General features: G+C 45.0%; 1 pseudogene across 1 annotated transcript in view; it reads left to right on the plus strand.

Annotated features, from left to right (window-relative positions):
• Positions 1-1,553: 1,553 nt before the first annotated feature.
• LOC143989512 (uncharacterized) overlaps positions 1,554-17,135 on the plus strand; it is an 84,100-nt pseudogene continuing 68,518 nt past the window's right edge. The window contains exons 1-6 of the transcript XR_013277040.1: positions 1,554-2,364; positions 2,718-2,852; positions 2,939-3,062; positions 3,179-3,276; positions 3,365-3,583; positions 3,672-3,813. The product of XR_013277040.1 is annotated as an uncharacterized LOC143989512 (transcript). The remainder of the gene's footprint in view (positions 2,365-2,717; positions 2,853-2,938; positions 3,063-3,178; positions 3,277-3,364; positions 3,584-3,671; positions 3,814-17,135) is intronic.

Raw genomic sequence — 17,135 nt, forward strand, 5'->3', positions numbered from 1 at the left:
CAGTGCTGGGCGTTACTAGTTCATCCGCTGACACCAGTGATGGGGGTCAATAATGCGTCCGCTGACACCAATGCTGGGGGTTAATAGTGCGTCCGCTGACGCCAGTGCTGGGGGTTAATAGTGCCTCTGCTGAGGCTAGTGCTGGGGGTTAATAGTGCGTCTGCTGATGCAAGTGCTGGGAGTTAATAGTGCATCCGCTGACACCAGTGATCGGGGTAATAATGCGTCCGCTGACACCAGTGCTGGGGGTTAATAGTGTGTCCGCTGACACCAGTGCTGGGGGTTAATAGTGCGTCCGCTGACACCAGTGCTATTTTTGAAGTTTGAAAGTTTGCAGGTGGCTCTCATGGGATATGAAAACTTGTCTTGTGGCCCTCAGGTAATTTGAGTTGGAGACCCCTGCTCTAAACACACTGACAATAAATAGACAAGCAATGACCATACTATATATACCATATTACACTACACACTCAGCAAATGGGCATTCATTACAATATGCAGCTAACACAATGACAGGGTGCAGGGGTCAGGAGTATGGAGTATAGAGCCCCTTACATTGCTGGTAAGTAGTAAAAAAACATTCCCCAGCCTGCCACGAAGAATATGTTCCATCATTGGTGTCAGAAGGAGGAAAATACTGAAGCTTTTGAGGGAAGTAGAGTAGGGTATCGAGTCTGAACGACCTGGGTACCCCTGAGAGGGTAGTGGGGTTCAAGGGTTTTGAGTAGGTAATGTCTCTGAAGGACTCTGGGCCCTTGATAAGGTTAGTGGAGAGCAGGGCTCTGAGGGAAAAGGAGGTTGTAGGACTCAGGGGGACTCTAAGGTAGAGAGAGGGGCTCTTTGTCTATGATGGTCCTCCCATCTGCATTTCATTTACACAACTTATTCCAGGAAATGAAGGCAACCTTCACCTTTTTACCATCTCACTGATCAAATAAAAATTTCCAGGATCCCAAGTTGAATGAAGAAGGGCCGTCCTTCACCCCTTGGTAGACACTAGTTCTTGGAGGAGGTCTATTTGCGCAGCATCACTTAATGGGTGGTCGGGGGGCTCAGTGATGTGCATCTGGGGGAGCCAGACTAATACTTTCCCATGATACAGGCTCTGGCAGTGCCCGATGCTGAAATTCAGAACACTGGAAACCCACTGATACTTCATACAATGTCCGGGATACTAATGCCGCGTACACGCGACCAGACTTTTCAACGGTCTTCCCGGCGGACTTTCAGTGTCGTTTTTACGGACTTTCCGAACGAACGGACCTGGCTACACACAAGCACACCAAAGTCCAACGGATTTGAGCGTGATAACGTACGACTGGACTAGAATAAGGAAGTATATAGCCAGTAGCCAATAGCTGCCCTAGCGGGGGTTTTCTTCCAGACTTGAGTCCGTCTAAAACAGTGATGGCGAACCTTGGCACCCCAGATGTTTTGGAACTACATTTCCCATGATGCTCATGCGCTCTGCCGTGTAGTGGAGCATCATGGGAAATGTAGTTTCAAAACATCAGGAGTGCCAAGGTTCGCCATCACTGGTCTAAAAGATTTGAAACATGTTTTAAATCTAAAGTCCGTCTGATTTTTAGACAGGAAAGGTCCGATGAAGCCCACACACGATCGAATTGTCCAGCAGATTCGTTCCGTCGGACCTTTGCTGTCAAAGTCCAGTAGTGTGTACACGGCATAAAATATACTCGGCAACCAAGAGAACAAACCCCCTCCTCCTACTCACACTGGGCCACCATTGGAGAACAGACTCCTCCCTCGGCTCTCTCAGCTCACAGCTCTCTACTCCACCATCAGTGTCCTCCTACTATCCAATCCAATCCCTTATCTTACTGCAGAGAGTGAAGAGACATCACTCCTTTCCAGATTGGAATGCTGGCAATTATCCTGATTATCTAGAAAATCTGTCCAAAAATCAGTTCCCCTTCCTGGACATCACAATGGCCCGACATTGACCTCACAGCACTGCGTCAACTGATAATAATAATAAAACAAATCAAAACCAGTTCAGAAACTAAACAAACCCAACAGAGAAAGGGGGATTTCTGATCCGGCAGGAAAAGAGGGTTCATGAAAATGTAGCAAAAATAATTCAGACTAAATGTGTTCCCATGGGGGCAGTAGTTCTAAAATGTACAACAACCCTCCTATTACCCCCCTCACATCCACATCCTATTATTGTGTGACCAACACCATCCAAATAATTCTTACTTTCATTTCCCAAAGTTATCCGTCTACAAGGAGACCTGTATAGATCAAATGACGGCACCAATGAGGATGGAGGAGGACCGGAGTCACATGACTGAGAAGATACTAAACCTCACCCTGGAGATTATCTACCTGCTGACCGGAGAGGTGAGGAGGATTCTGGGAGGTCACATGACATCACTCTTATCTCTATTAATAAAGCACAGACCTGACCGGAGAGGTGAGGAGGATTCTGGGAGGTCACATGACATCACTCTTATCTCTATTAATAAAGCACAGACCTGACTGGAGAGGTGAGGAGTAGGGATGAGCTCAGGCGTGTTCGCATGGAACATGTGCAGAGCCCGCCAGGAAGTCGGCGCAGTGCTGCGCTAATCACAGGCAGTGAAACATTGCCCGATCTCTGCAGTCGCACATCAGGGCGAACACGCCTGAGCTCATCCCTAATAAGGAGGATTCTGGGATTCTAACATAATATTCCTATTGGTTCCTCAATACAGAGTTTTCCTCTTGTGAAGTCAGGTGATCATATGACCATCACAGTGCCTCCATGTGACTCCCCAAAACCCGAGAGACGCAACATGGAGAAGATTCTAGAAGTCACCAAGAAGATGATGGAGCTGCTGACAGGAGAGGTGAGCGGTGCCAGGAATTCTGGGACATTATCCAGTAACAGACAAGGGATGTGTCTGGATGGTGACTGTATCATTGTGTGTGTCAGGTTCCTATAAGGTGTCAGGATGTCACTGTCTATTTCTCCATGGAGGAGTGGGAGTATTTAGAAGGACACAAGGATCTCTACAAGGACGTCATGATGGACAATCAGCCGCCCCTCACATCACCGGGTAAGAGGAGACTTTATTGTAAAGGAGAGAGCAGTACGGAGGCTCCACCTAGATCCCCCATCATCTGATAAACACATAGAAACAATGTATTCAGTCAGTGTGTGTGTTTCCTACAGATGGATCCAGTAATGGGAACCCACCAGAGAGATGTCCCCGTCCTCTGTATTCCCGGGATTCCACACAGGAAGGTCACACCATCCCTCACCATCATCAGGTAGGTGAGGAACAATCACTGATAGTATCATTAGGATCTGTACATTATCTGCATGTTATCATTGATGTCATTTTTATTATTTATTCAGAGTGGAGATCGTAAAGTTGAGGTTAAAGAAGAGATAAAAGAGGAAGATGATCAGGATGGGGTGATGGAAGAGTTAGAGCTTCTAAAAGTACACAAAGATCTGTCTCAGGACACCATGGTGGAGTCATCCAGTAACAGGAACCCACCAGAGAGATGTCCCCGTCCTCTGTATTCCCGGGATTCCACACAGGAAGGTCACACCATCCCTCACTGTTACAAGGTTTGTGGGATGGAGCATGTAGATGTGATGTCACAATACTAAAGCTTATTTTTTACAGATGCTATTTTCTCAAATTTTCTGCATTTAGAGCAGAGATCCAGTTGATATAGAATTTGAAGTTAAATCAGAAGACGAGGACACGTATGTGAGTGATGATCAGCAGTCTATGGAGGAGGATGGAATAATCAGGCTAATAATAGAGGCGGACACTCCTACAGAGATCAGCACAGGTGGGTCATTAACACTGAATACATTCCTCCACCCATACTGCTCACTGATTGGTCCAGAGTAGGTCAAGGACTGGGTGATATCAGCCTGTAATCCCCTGGTCACTTTCCTGAGCTGTGTTCCCCATCCTGTATTCCTGTATTTCTCTCGGATAATCTTCCTTCTCTGTGCTGCAGACACAATTTATGTATCTGGACTGGATTTTTGGAGATTCTGGGGTTCAGCTGACTGCAGAATGTTGATTTTTAAAAATGAAAAACCAACTTTATTGAAAGAAAAAAAGAAGGGAAAATTAAGTATATGCATGGTACAACAAATGACATAGGCCAACATGGCCAGAACAGTAGTACATACATAAACACATTATGTTATCTGCGTAATATAGGGTGAAATACCCAACGGAAGCAAAGTCAATGTATAATGAAATGTAAGGGGGAGGGGGAAACAGACAAGAGAATAGAGGAGGGAAGAAAAAAAAGGGGGAAGGGGGGGATTAGGGATGAACATGTCGGCATTTCAAGTACATGTTTCACCATCCTCCAACCATCGGTTCCAGACCTGCTCATACTTAATTGGACATCCTCTATGCACATAAATCAGCTTTTTATATGGGAGAGTGTCGTTTAATTTCTTTCTTCCAGCAATGGACTGTAGGGGGGAGGGCCTGCATCCACTTACGAGCAATCGCTTTTCTCGCCAAGAATAGCGTCTCTTGTAAAAAGGTGCGAAGGGGTTTGTCAGTGTCTAAATCTGGTAATAGGCCGCGCAGGAACATTTTCGGGTCTAGGGTAGCAGGAGAGCCCAGCTGATCATGCAGGAAGAGTATGACCTGTATCCAGTATGTTTGGATAGTTGGGCAGGACCATATAAGATGATAAAAAGAGCCTGAGGTATGGCCGCACAGGCGACATCCTGGGTTTAAAGCACGCTATCCTCTAAGGAGTCAGATATGTCCTGTGTAGAATATATAACTGCGTGAGGTGGTCCGACAGCCTGGGGGAAACTTTTTTTTACGTCCCACTCCTCATCCTCAATTATTCCAACGTCCACCTCCCATTTAGTCTTAGCAGCATAAGCTAACGTCGCAGCGTCAGGGAGACGGATGGCGGAGTAGAGGGTGGAAATTAATTTGGCAGGCTCAACACCTGTAATTATGTCTACTATAGAGGGGACTGTCAGGGATGGGTTGGATCCAGCAAATTGAGTTTGTACAGCATGTCGGAGCTGTAGGTACCTAAAAAGGACATAGTTGGGAAGTGAGAATTCGTCCTTTAGCATTTGGAATGTTTTAATCCCTGTGTTGGTCATAATTTGGTGTATGTACAAGATCCCATGGCGTATCCAAACTGCGGGGTCTGGGATGGACAATAATTCAGGCAGATGTGTGTTAAACCACAGAGGGGTATGAGAGTGAATCTTCGGGGTCCTGAGTTTTAGTAGGGCCGTCCGCCATATGCTCCGATGGTGTTTCAGCATTTCTACTTTGTGTTGGGAGGGGCGCCTTGTCAGTGGGGCCCTAAGAACTGACTGAAGTGGGGTGTTGTGCTTTTTAAGGAATTTTCCCGCACAATATTTCCTAAGTAATTTTTAACGAAGATATTTTTAAGATACCGAATCAGTCTATATGACACAGTCTATATATGTGAAACTTATTCACGGAGACGAGTGATCATACAAAATAGCTACATTTATTGGTTGACAGAAAACAAATATTTACATGAAATATTAAAATACAGATTACATTACTTGATCATTTTGACAATTTCTGGGAACACCCTCAAACTGGGCGTAGTAGTACCTTGGACACAATTATCACCATTATCATTTCTCGGTAGAATCAATAACCTTTTGATAATTGACAATTAAACAGAATGTCTGTATTTCACACATCCAACCGTTACTATACTGCAGGTAAGTAAGTGGTTAACAATGTGAAATAAATTAGACATTTGTTTGTCAATAAAATTGGCATCTATGCAAAAAGAAATGTATGAAAAATTTAATTTAGAGAAAAATCTAAAAGGCGGTTATTGATTCGGGAGAAGTATTTCAATAATAGAATATTCAAAAACATCAATATTTAAGAGAACATAAAATAGATGATAAACATATATTTACCCATTTCCAATATGGCTATTAGTGTGGAATATTAGTTACCAGGAATTTTAAGTTGGCTGCCGTGGCTTCAACATTCCAAGGAGCAGGGATCTTCATGAATGTAAAATGTGTATTCATGCATGTCTTCCAGTGTCCCTTCTCAGGGGGGGTCCCTAAGCTTCCCCCTGACTCTCTCCCCCCAGCTCTCCTCCGAGCTTCCTCCTTCGAGCTTCCTCCTCCTCCATCTTTCTAGTCTCTTAAATATCCTTTTAAACAAAAGGATCATAAAATTATACTAAGTTCTGCCCAGAGGGTATGTGTTCCCTCCTCATTGGCCGACAGACTTAATGGTTAGCTTTCCCGGGAGTCTCGTGATTTTAAGGTAATAGCACCTTCCACCACCAGGTGTCTCACCTATGTTTGGTGTTTTATTTCTTTAAGTTAATATTTTTCTATTTCTGTAATGTGCGCTCGTTATTTATATATGTTCTAACGAATATATTTTGAGTGTTCACGAATTATGGCATAATATAAAATACTCCTTAACATAAAGTTCAATAATCACTTGCATAAATTGTTGATATATATGTATATCAATGTATATCTGTTAATCTTTAGTCCGTTTAGAAAGGACACAGGTTAGATATATCTCAAACAAATCACATACAATTATTATCTATATGGATACACGTAGAATTCGGGTATCCAATCAATATTTGTTCTAAACCTAGGTTAAATTCTTATACAATTCTAATAATGATTATATGTTTTTTCATAATACTAATTTGTTTCTAAAACACTTCTACTTATGATCACATTTTCATATACAATCTCTCCATGACAAATTTCCCCAGATCACTAGGTACCAAATCACAATATCTCCTTGTTGACCCACAAATATCACATACAGATTTAATCACTTGAAGTATTTTTGAAATCTGTCTGATTTGTATCTTCCTCTCACACCATGTTTTCAGACATTTGTACTGTAGTAAGATATCATATCCCTGCTTCTAATATACGTATATTCATGATGTAAAAATATACACAATTTTCAATGTTTCCTTACAGTGTCTCAAAACGAACTTTTAACATTTAGGATACATTCCCATTGTTTACTTTTCTAATGGAGGTGTCTTATTTGCCCTGTTGGATAGATCTCACTTCGTATCTCAGTCATTGTCTCATTGGCATCTGAGTCCATATTGAGGTTGACTTTAGTATATCTGTTCACTCTCTGATACAATAGGTTTATTTATTTAAACTTTCCTTGACTAAAAAGTTATCGTGGCTCCAGTCTGAGTCAGCTTGAGACTTTTGTTTGTCGCAGCCCAGCTTTTCAAGGGGTCATATAAATTGGTCACCTAACTCTGATGGGAGGGGAAAGTGGTCCTTTGGTTTGCTGATTTAAATGTTACCAGGCTCTCTGACAATAAATATTAATGTATTATTATTATTTTTTTCTTAATGAATTCACAACAGGGGTATGGGCTGGGTCTTGGGGGTGCTTACAGATTAACATCTGGTATTTTAGGCCGTGTACACACGCGGGGACTGTTCGCCCAACTTTGTCCGCTGAACAGTGTTTCGGCGGACAGTCCGCCCGTGTGTGGGCTTTCAGCGGACAGTTTCAGCGAACAGTCCGCTGAACAAGGTTTTTCGGAAATTCCGAAAAACTGTCCGCTGAAACTTTGTTTCAGCGAACAGTCCCCTCGTGTGTAGGCTTGTTCGTCAAACTAAGTTCCGCGCATGCTCAGAAAGGATTTACACGCCGAAAGTTATAATGCAGTGTATAGGACGTCGTATTTTTCGTCCCGTCGTACGTGCCGTTCACGTCATCGCGCACGGTTTCAGCAAACTGTTCGTTCGTCGTGTGTGGCCATGTCCGTCCATGCTAATTTTGAGCGGACTGTTTGCCGAAACTGTTTGACGGACAAAGTTGGGCGAACAGTCCCCGCGTGTGTACGCGGCCTCAGTAGTTCGTTCTTGTCAAAGTGTTTTGGATCCCAGACAAATCTCTGGCCGAGTTATCTGCACCTGGTCTAATTCAAATGTCCATGCATGCATGTTTAGAAGGAGTACGCTGACACACACTGTTCAGTGAAAAAGCTTCCTTTATTGCTCTGGGCATATAGCCCCTTTATAGTAGAAGATGACTCATTGTTTGCAAAGCATCATCTCAGGTGTATTCTGTGCTGTCAAGCAGAGATTGGAGGACCCTTATCTAAGGGGTCCTGGCCAGTTTCATCCAGGTTTTCTGCTGATGGCTTGTCGACTCCTGGACTCACTCCGATGGGAGGGGGTCTCTAGGTGAGGCATTTTGAGTAAGGAGATTCAGCATATATCTTGACATAATAGAAAATAGTCATTTAATCAAAGTATTAAACAATCCATAACAGTCCCCCCTTGAAATGTCTATTTCCTATTCTGTCCCTAGTAGGTGGTCTAACTCATCTGTCCTCGTGTGCCTTGGAACTTTTTTCTTGCTGTACGTTAGACGGGTGATGGCTAACCCATCACCCCCCTTGCCACAGTCTTTGCACATGTGGAAGTCAGATGCTATCCCTATGGCTGAATGATCTTATAATTTGTAGATATGGGGAGGGACTGTAATGGGGCATAGGGCTTCTTATAGTCCTCATCTTCTGCGTCCTGCTGCATCATCACTGGGATCGCTTGGTCAACTGTTTGCCTAGGAATTTCTTTACACATGTAATAACATAACATACTATAGTAGCTAGAAATACCAGAATAACTAGTATTACAGTACCTATCCGAGCCAAGGTCTTCTGCCAACCACCCAAACCACTGGTCCCTTGGCTGATCTATACCCAAATTCTTCTTCAGCTCTACTGATAGGCTTTCCAACATTTTATGGCCAGGGTGACCTTACCATTTGGACCGGTGTTGTCAGGTATGTATGTATAGCATGTCCCTGTACCTTCTATAATGTCCAAGGCCATCCTATTCTGAAATGTCATGTAAGATGTGGGTGCTAATTGGTCAGCAATCCCCTGTAGGGCATCTCTAGTGTAATTTACAAACCACTGCTGGTTGTAATATATTTAATTTATACAGTCTACATTTTTGTTGACAGTGATTATGGGAATCGAAGACTTAAAACCTGCCTTTACTTGGTCTCGGGCTTTAAATTCATTCAGGACCCTTATGGCATCTATATACACATGTGGGTGAAAACTTCCCTCAGGAGCGTTCCTCTTAGTGATAGCCACCTGTTGGGCCCTCCCCAGATTTAACAGAAAAAGGATATACAATGTAGACATCATGGTGCAGTCAATGTCTTGTCCTCCGGACTTGGGACTTTCTTACAGTGGAAGGGGTGGATTCAAGTGTTTTCCCAGCCAACTTTACAGATTTGCTTGTGGTCAGCAGCACCCGGAAGGGACCATCATATCTGGGTTCAAGAGACCTTTTTCTTACAAATGTCTTTACCAGCCCCCAATCTCCAGGTAGTAGTTGGTGTGTTCCTGTATCTAATTCAGGATCTGGAATGGAAGAAAACACCTGGACACATATGCGGGTTAATTCTCGTGATAATGCGGTTACATAATTAGTCAACACATCAGACTGCAGTTATAACTGTGGAAAATAACAACCAAGTCTAGGGGCTAAATCAAACAAAATCTCATAAGGGGGTAGGGGAGTGTTCTCCCCTTGGTGTGTATCTGATGCTGAACAGGGCAATGGGCAGGCTGTCCAGCCAATGCATACCAGTCTCTTGGGCCATTTTTAACATTCAAGTCTTTAATGTGTCATTCATTCTTTCTACCTTCCCGGTACTCTGGGGGTGGTAGGCTGTGTGAAACTACTAAGGTGTACTCAAATCATCCAATCTTTGGCATTTGGATGTGGTCAATTTGTATCCGCTGGAAAGGGTACGAGGGCTTTGCCAGGCGTTTCTGCGGCATCTTCTCTGTGCATCCCGGGTTACACTTTGCACAAATGGTGCATGACTTATAGACATTGCTAGTCAGTGGAGTGATTCCTGAAGCTACATTCATAAGAGTCTTTGACAGATGGGCAGCTCCATGTGCCCATTGTACCACACCCGAGTACATATTCCTGGGTAAGCAAGGCTTCTTGTTGCACTCGAATAGTCCATCCTTGAAAGTTGTTCCCCTCTGCTTCCAGCTTTCCTTCTCATCCGGACTTGCTGCTTCTTGTAGTTCTTTCAGATAAACTCTGTCCACTGGGACAGTCTGTAGGGCAAGCATGGGGTGGTCTTCTACCACTCTATTTCCACTTCTCGTGGACTGCTGGTTGCCTGTTTGGCAGTTGAATCGGCTAGATGATTGCCTCCGGCTTCCTTCGAGTTCAGTTTGCCATGTGGTTTTACTTTCAAAATAGCCACTTGGGTTGGGAAAAGTAAGGCGTCCATCAGGTCATTGATAGCTGGACTGTGTTTCACAAGTGCCCCTGCAGCTGTCAGGAATCCTCTGGCCTTCCAGATAACACCAAAGTCATGGCCAACACTAAAAGCATATCTTGAGTCTGTATGAATGTTGGCTCTTTTTCCCTCTGCCAGTTTATATGCTATAGTGAGTGCTTGCAGCTCTGTCTCCTGTGCAGACATCCCCGGTGGTAAGGCTTCAGCTTGTAGAACCGTGTTAGACCTGAATTTATGCAGGGGTATTTCACTCACATTGGGAATATGTGTGGTTTCCAGATGCATTAATTGAAAACAGTCATGGGGTGGCTCCTCCTCTATTCCCCCCTCGGGAAGTGTAAAAAGGGTTGAAGGGTTCAGTGTTTGACAATGTAATAGAGTAATGTTGTCCAGTAGAAGGAGGGAACATTGGAGTCTCAAATATCTGGCAGTGGACAGATTTTTCGGCTGGATCTGGTTGAGTATGGCAGCAATGTTCCAGACGTTCGGATACAAAGAGCTTGAACGTTTTTTCGTAGTCTGGAAGCCCTAAAACTGAAGATAATGAAATGGCTTGTTTGAGGGCCTCGAAGTTGGATATTACCTCTGAGGACATTTGGAAGGGCTCAGACTTCAGAGCATCATAAATTGGTTGCATCGGTAAGGAGGCTTCCGGACCGTAGCTTCATTATCTGCTCGGAGGTCCTGGACCATTCTGTACTTGTCTGGTTCTCCCTAAGGCCGCGTACACACGCGCGGACTGTTCGCCCAACTTTGTCCATCCAACAGTTTCGGCAAACAGTCCGCTCAAAATTAGCATGGACGGACATGGCCACACACGACGAACGAACAGTTTGCTGAAACCGTGCGCGATGACGTGAACGGCACGTACGACGGGACGAAAAATACGACGTCCTATACACTGCATTATAGCTTTCGCCGTGAAAATCCTTTCTGAGCATGCGCGCAACTTTGTTTGACGAACAAGCCTACACATGAGCGGACTGTTCGCTGAAACAAGGTTTCAGCGGACAGTTTTTCGGAAATTCCGAAAAACCTTGTCCGTCCAACTGTCCGCTGAAACTGTCCGCTGAAAGCCCACACACGAGCGGACTGTCCGCCCAAACACTGTTCAGCGGACAAAGTTGGGCGAACAGTCCGCCCGTGTGTACGCGGCCTTAGGGATTCTCGTCTTCACAGGGAACAGAAGTGTGTTGTATGGAGATGTACAGGGTATCAGGGCGCCATTTGACATGAGGGCTTTGACATGCTGTGAAATAGATTTGCAGATTGGGATAACTTTAGAGGGTTTCCAGGGCAGGGGAGCTCCAAGTTTCAACAGCACCATGACTGGTGGCACCTTTAAGTGTCCTACATCCTCAGCTCCTGTGGACCATAGCAGAAATGTCCTTAATGTCCAGTGGAGAAGAGACAGTAATAGATCCATCTTCAAAGAAGACAATAGAAGCCTGAAGTCTGGACAGTACATCTGCTCCCAAGAGATTGAGTGGACAGGTGGAAGAGACAAAGAATCGAGCCAGAAGGTCTGGGTACTTTCCAACTTGTAGGGGGCGGGTCAATGGGTTAGTTCTGGGAGTTCCATCTATGTCCACACAAGATATGTCAATATCAAAAAGGTATGAGGGGGCAGGTAAATCCTCTTCTCTAATCACGCTTCTGGCTGCACCTGTGTTGATTAGGAAAGTGGTTGGATGTCCCTCAATGGGTAGGGTAACCTTCGCTAATGGGCCTTCTGAGTTCTTTGAAGAGGTTGCCCTGACATGGGTTAGTGACACAGGCTTGCCCAATTCCTAGCATAGGAGATCCAGGTGTTCCGAGGTGGGATGTCCAGAGTTTTGATATTGTTGCTGCTGCTGCACACAGTACTCCGGTTGGGCCATGGTGAGGCCTTTTCAGATTGACTCCTTGAGGCCTGCCACAAAGGCTGACGACAGCATCTGGCTGTGTGCCATATTATGGGTGATGAATACCAAATCTGAAAAAAAACTTGTGACAGTCCGGTGTAAAACTTTTCTACTGACTCCGTTTTGTCTTGAGTAACATCTTGGATACTTGTAGCTTGATCAGCCAGTCTGCCCTCCGCCCACTCGCACAGCTACTCACAGAATTCCACACCAGAATTAAAGGTATTGTCATCAACAATCCTCACATCACGGAGACTTTTCTCCATGATGGGCCAGTGAGCGTCTCCAGCTTTAATTTCACATAAACTGACTACATTTCTTATTACTGCTAAGTAGGGTTTTTTCCACTGCCTATTACTCGGCAACTTTCATCAGGAGACTTGTTTTCCTGCAGAAAACTCTCCATCTCTTCTATTGTTTCCTGTGAGTGGTCTTTGCTACATTTAAAGTAATCAAAACATTCTCAGCCTTTTCTTTCATTTACATTTACATATTTCTTCATAACATCCATTCTAAACATATATTCTCTTTTGTACTGTTTCATTGTCTAACTACTGTTTTCTCAACTTGCAAAATTCCTTTAATATTCTAGCCTGCTAGAATAACTAAATCAACCGGTCCTGTATATCCCACACATGCAAACATCACATTATACCAGTAATCTCACAGCCTTTCAACCATTAACATCCCTACAGACAGTCTCTCACACAGGGATCTGAAGGGAGGGGCACCTCACTCCTTGCAGTGAAGCGTAAGGATGGGGGTAAGGAGCACAGCTGCAGAATGCTCTGCCATGCTCAAAAAATGAGTCTTCAGGCTTATATTTCTTTTATCTCAGCGATACTTCTAACATATGCATTGCCTGATATTCTATTTTGCTAGACCCATCAGTGATATGCATTATAAAAATGTTGACAGGCTCATAACTAGAGTTTCATCATGTTGCATACTTTCAAATAAATTCCAATATTGCACACATTATACTAGGCTTCTGCAGTTTTCAGTAAACCATTGTCAGGTAACACTTCTCATTTTTCTTTCAGTATTTTCCACCATTCCTCTGGCTGCAATCTACTCCCTGGAGGAATGGTGATGCTACAAATCTTCACAAATTTTTTTGCTTTCTTAACATAATTCCTCCCTCTCTCTCGTGTTTCCCTTTCTCTGGCTTAACCAATTTCTGCCCCATTATTTTCTGTCTTGATGACTGAGATATTTATGTGTCTGCTCAGGATTTTAGACGGGTCACGAGGTTGCCTTGGATTCTGAAAGGGTCTGGCAATTCCTTTATTCGTCACCTGGTACCGGTTCAGACTATATCCCAATCTCAAGTTAACGAGGACAAAACAGATAGTACCACAGAGAGAGGTTTTGTCTACAATGCTCGACTGCCACCTGGGTCGCCCCTGGTGCGTCTTCCCAAAACGTAGACTCAGTCACGGTTCTGCCCGTCCGAGACGGCCACAGAATAGGGGTCGGGTAGTGCGTGACCACTCACTTCCCTCAACAAGACATTTAACAGACAGATAAGTACAGCAGTTAATATTCAACAATGAGATCCTCAAATTTTCACTTCCCTCTGTTTCTTCTAAATCTCCCACTTGTTCAGGACACCTTATCGGTTCCTGTCCACTCTTTCTACATTCACTTTCTATAGACCCAATTGACCTTCCAACCACCTTCAAAAATGCTGAACATCAATCCACAAACACAATTATAACATGACATTTGTATGATTTGTAATAGATGTGTATGCTTGAATTCTAACAACCACACAGCCACGCTACCTGCGTCCCTGACGCCCCCTTCTGGGTGACGTGCTTTACCACACCATCACCTTTACCAAAGGAGTTTATCCACGTCCCTGACACCCCCCTTCTGGGTGAAGTGCTACACCGCACTAACACCGGTACCAAAGGAGTTTGTCCCTGTCCCTGACGCCCCCCTTCTGGGTGAAATGCTACACCGCACTAACACCGGTACCGAAGGAGTTTGTCCATGTCCCTGACGCCCCCCTTCTGGGTGAAATGCTACACCGCACTAACACCGGTACCGAAGGAGTTTGTCCATGTCCCTGACGCCCCCCTTCTGGGTGAAATGCTACACCGCACTAACACCGGTACCGAAGGAGTTTGTCCATGTCCCTGACGCCCCCCTTCTGGGTGAAATGCTACACCGCACTAACACCGGTACCGAAGGAGTTTGTCCAGGTCAGCTGGGACCCAGCTGTGTGGCAATCTCTTATAACATCATACATCATTTATCACAGACCCATACAACACAACAACACAGACTCATACAACACAACAACACAGACTCGTACAATACAACAACACAATGTTCTTACAGGCTGCAGATAATCGGAATACAGGTTCATATAATGGACCTCGGGCAAGTATTACCTGTCTTTTGGCGACCTTCGGCAGCCGACGCGGATACAGAGACGGACCCACACGGGAATGGGATATACTAGCAAGATATGAATGTGATATCTTACTGTATTTTCAGAGTTGATCAGTCTCTGTCCCTCCTGTGGTGATTCCTCCTCAGTGGCCTCTTGGTCGGCTGTTCCTCCGGTTCGCAACCCGAGAGCCTCACGTTGAGCTGCCAGCTGTTTTGGATCCCAGACAAATCTCTGGCCGAGTTATCTGCACCTGGTCTAATTCAAATGTCCATGCATGCATGTTTAGAAGGAGTACGCTGACACACACTGTTCAGTGAAAAAGCTTCCTTTATTGCTCTGGGCATATAGCCCCTTTATAGTAGAAGATGACTCATTGTTTGCAAAGCATCTTCTCAGGTGTATTCTGTGCTGTCAAGCAGAGATTGGAGGACCCTTATCTAAGGGGTCCTGGCCAGTTTCATCCAGGTTTTCTGCTGATGGCTTGTGGACTCCTGGACTCACTCCGATGGGAGGGGGTCTCTAGGTGAGGCATTTTGAGTAAGGAGATTCAGCATATATCTTGACATAATAGAAAATAGTCATTTAATCAAAGTATTAAACAATCCATAACAAAAGTGATAGAAGTGGGACAATTGGGAAGCAAGATAATAATCCTGAAAGTCTGGAAGAGCAGCCCCTCCCAAAGTCACTGGGTTCTTCAGAGCCTTCCAAGATAACTTGTGTCTTCTATGACCCCATATAAACGAATTAAGAAGAATTGGTTCAATTGTTTTAAAAAAAAATTGTGGTATATACAGGGGGGGCATGCCACACCAAGTAGAGTATCTTTGGGAGGAGTATCATCTTGACCAGACTAATGCGTCCCATAACACCCAGGGGTAGTCTGGCCCAAGTTTGCATCTTGGTCTTAATCAAGGTGTACAGGGGTTGGATATTCAGGGGTGCATAGTCCGTCAGCTATCTAGTAACTTGCACTCCAAGGTACTTGATCGAAGAGACCCTAGGGAGAATCAGAGGGGGGACATGGGTACAGGGGGGAATGATCAAGCGGGAGGATCTGGGACTTAGACCAATTAATACTCAGACCCGAGTGGCTACCAATGCGTTCTATGGAATGGAGGGCTACAACCAGGGAGGCACCCGAGTCAGCTAAGTATAGGAGTGTATCGTCGGCGTACATCCCAATCTTTTCGCCCATATTCCCTATCCTAAGGCCACGGATATTGGTGTCTGCACGAACCGTAATAGCCAGTGGCTCCACAGCCAGTGCGTACAGCATGGGGGAAAGGGGGCAGCCTTGTCGGGTCCCTCTCTCCAGTGGGAATTGGTCAGAGAGCCAGCCGTTTACAAACACCTTAGCCTTTTGGGGATTGATACAGGAGCTGAACCCAGCAAATACATTTGGGCCCAAGTCCAAATCCCATGAGGCACTCCCACAGGTAGTTCCACTCCATGGAGTCAAAGGCCTTGGCGGCATCTAAGGCCACCATGACCCGCGAGCCGACTTCATCATGGGATCCTTGAATGTTCGTGAGTAGGTGGCGAATGTTCATAGCAGTGTTTTTTTCCCGGCATAAAGCCAGTGTGGTCAGGATGGATCAGTGATAAAATAACCTGGTTGAGGCGGGAAGCGAGAATCTTAGCCAGTATTTTAATGTCGACCTGTAGTAAGGAAATAGGTCTATACGATTCCGGATATTTGGGGTCCTTTCTGGGCTTGGGGATTACTATGATTTGAGCTTCTAGCATAGAGGGGGGCAGGATTCCCGAGTCAAATATGGATTTATACAGGTCATAGAGTTTAGGGATTAGAATTTCAGAGTAGGTGGCGTAAAATTCAAGTGGTAAGCCATCTGACCCTGGTGCTTTAGAAGCAGCCAGGCTGGAGATGGCCTCGAAGATATCCTCCTTAGTAATGGGAGCCTCTAAGCCCTTGTACACACAGTCGGAGATTCCGACGGAATGTTTCCTATCGGACCGTTTTGTCGGATATTCCGACTGTGTGTGGTCTGCATCGGACTGTTTCCGTCGGAATATCCGACGGACCAAGTTTTCCACCTTGCCGGTAAAATTTTCCGACAAAATGCTCCAATCGGACATACTCCGATCATGTGTAGCCTACTCCGACGGACGAAGTGCCACGCATGCTCAGATCAAATTCCTAGACCAAAGCTATTGCCTACTAGCCTGAACGTTGTCCCGTCGTAACGAAACTACGTCATCACGTTAAGTACAATCGGATTTTGCGACAACTTAGTCCGACCGTGTGTATGCAACATCACTTCCGGAGCTCTTCTGGAATTAATCCGTCGGAATTACTCCGATGGATTTGGTAGTCGGAATCTCCGACCGTGTGCACAAGGGCTAAGAGTTCACGTTGGGCGTCTGTCAGTTTAGGAAATTGAATTCTCGCTAAGTAATCTCTGGTATCTTGGGGAGTGTGGGTTACCCGGGAGGTGTAGAGTGTACGACAGAATCCCGCAAATTCCTCTGCTACTTGCTGTGGATCCG

Source organism: Lithobates pipiens, unplaced genomic scaffold (genome assembly GCF_037356315.1).
Source record: "Lithobates pipiens isolate NorthernLeopardFrog02 unplaced genomic scaffold, aLitPip1_a1.2 Scaffold_18, whole genome shotgun sequence".
Classification (NCBI taxonomy): domain Eukaryota; kingdom Metazoa; phylum Chordata; class Amphibia; order Anura; family Ranidae; genus Lithobates; species Lithobates pipiens.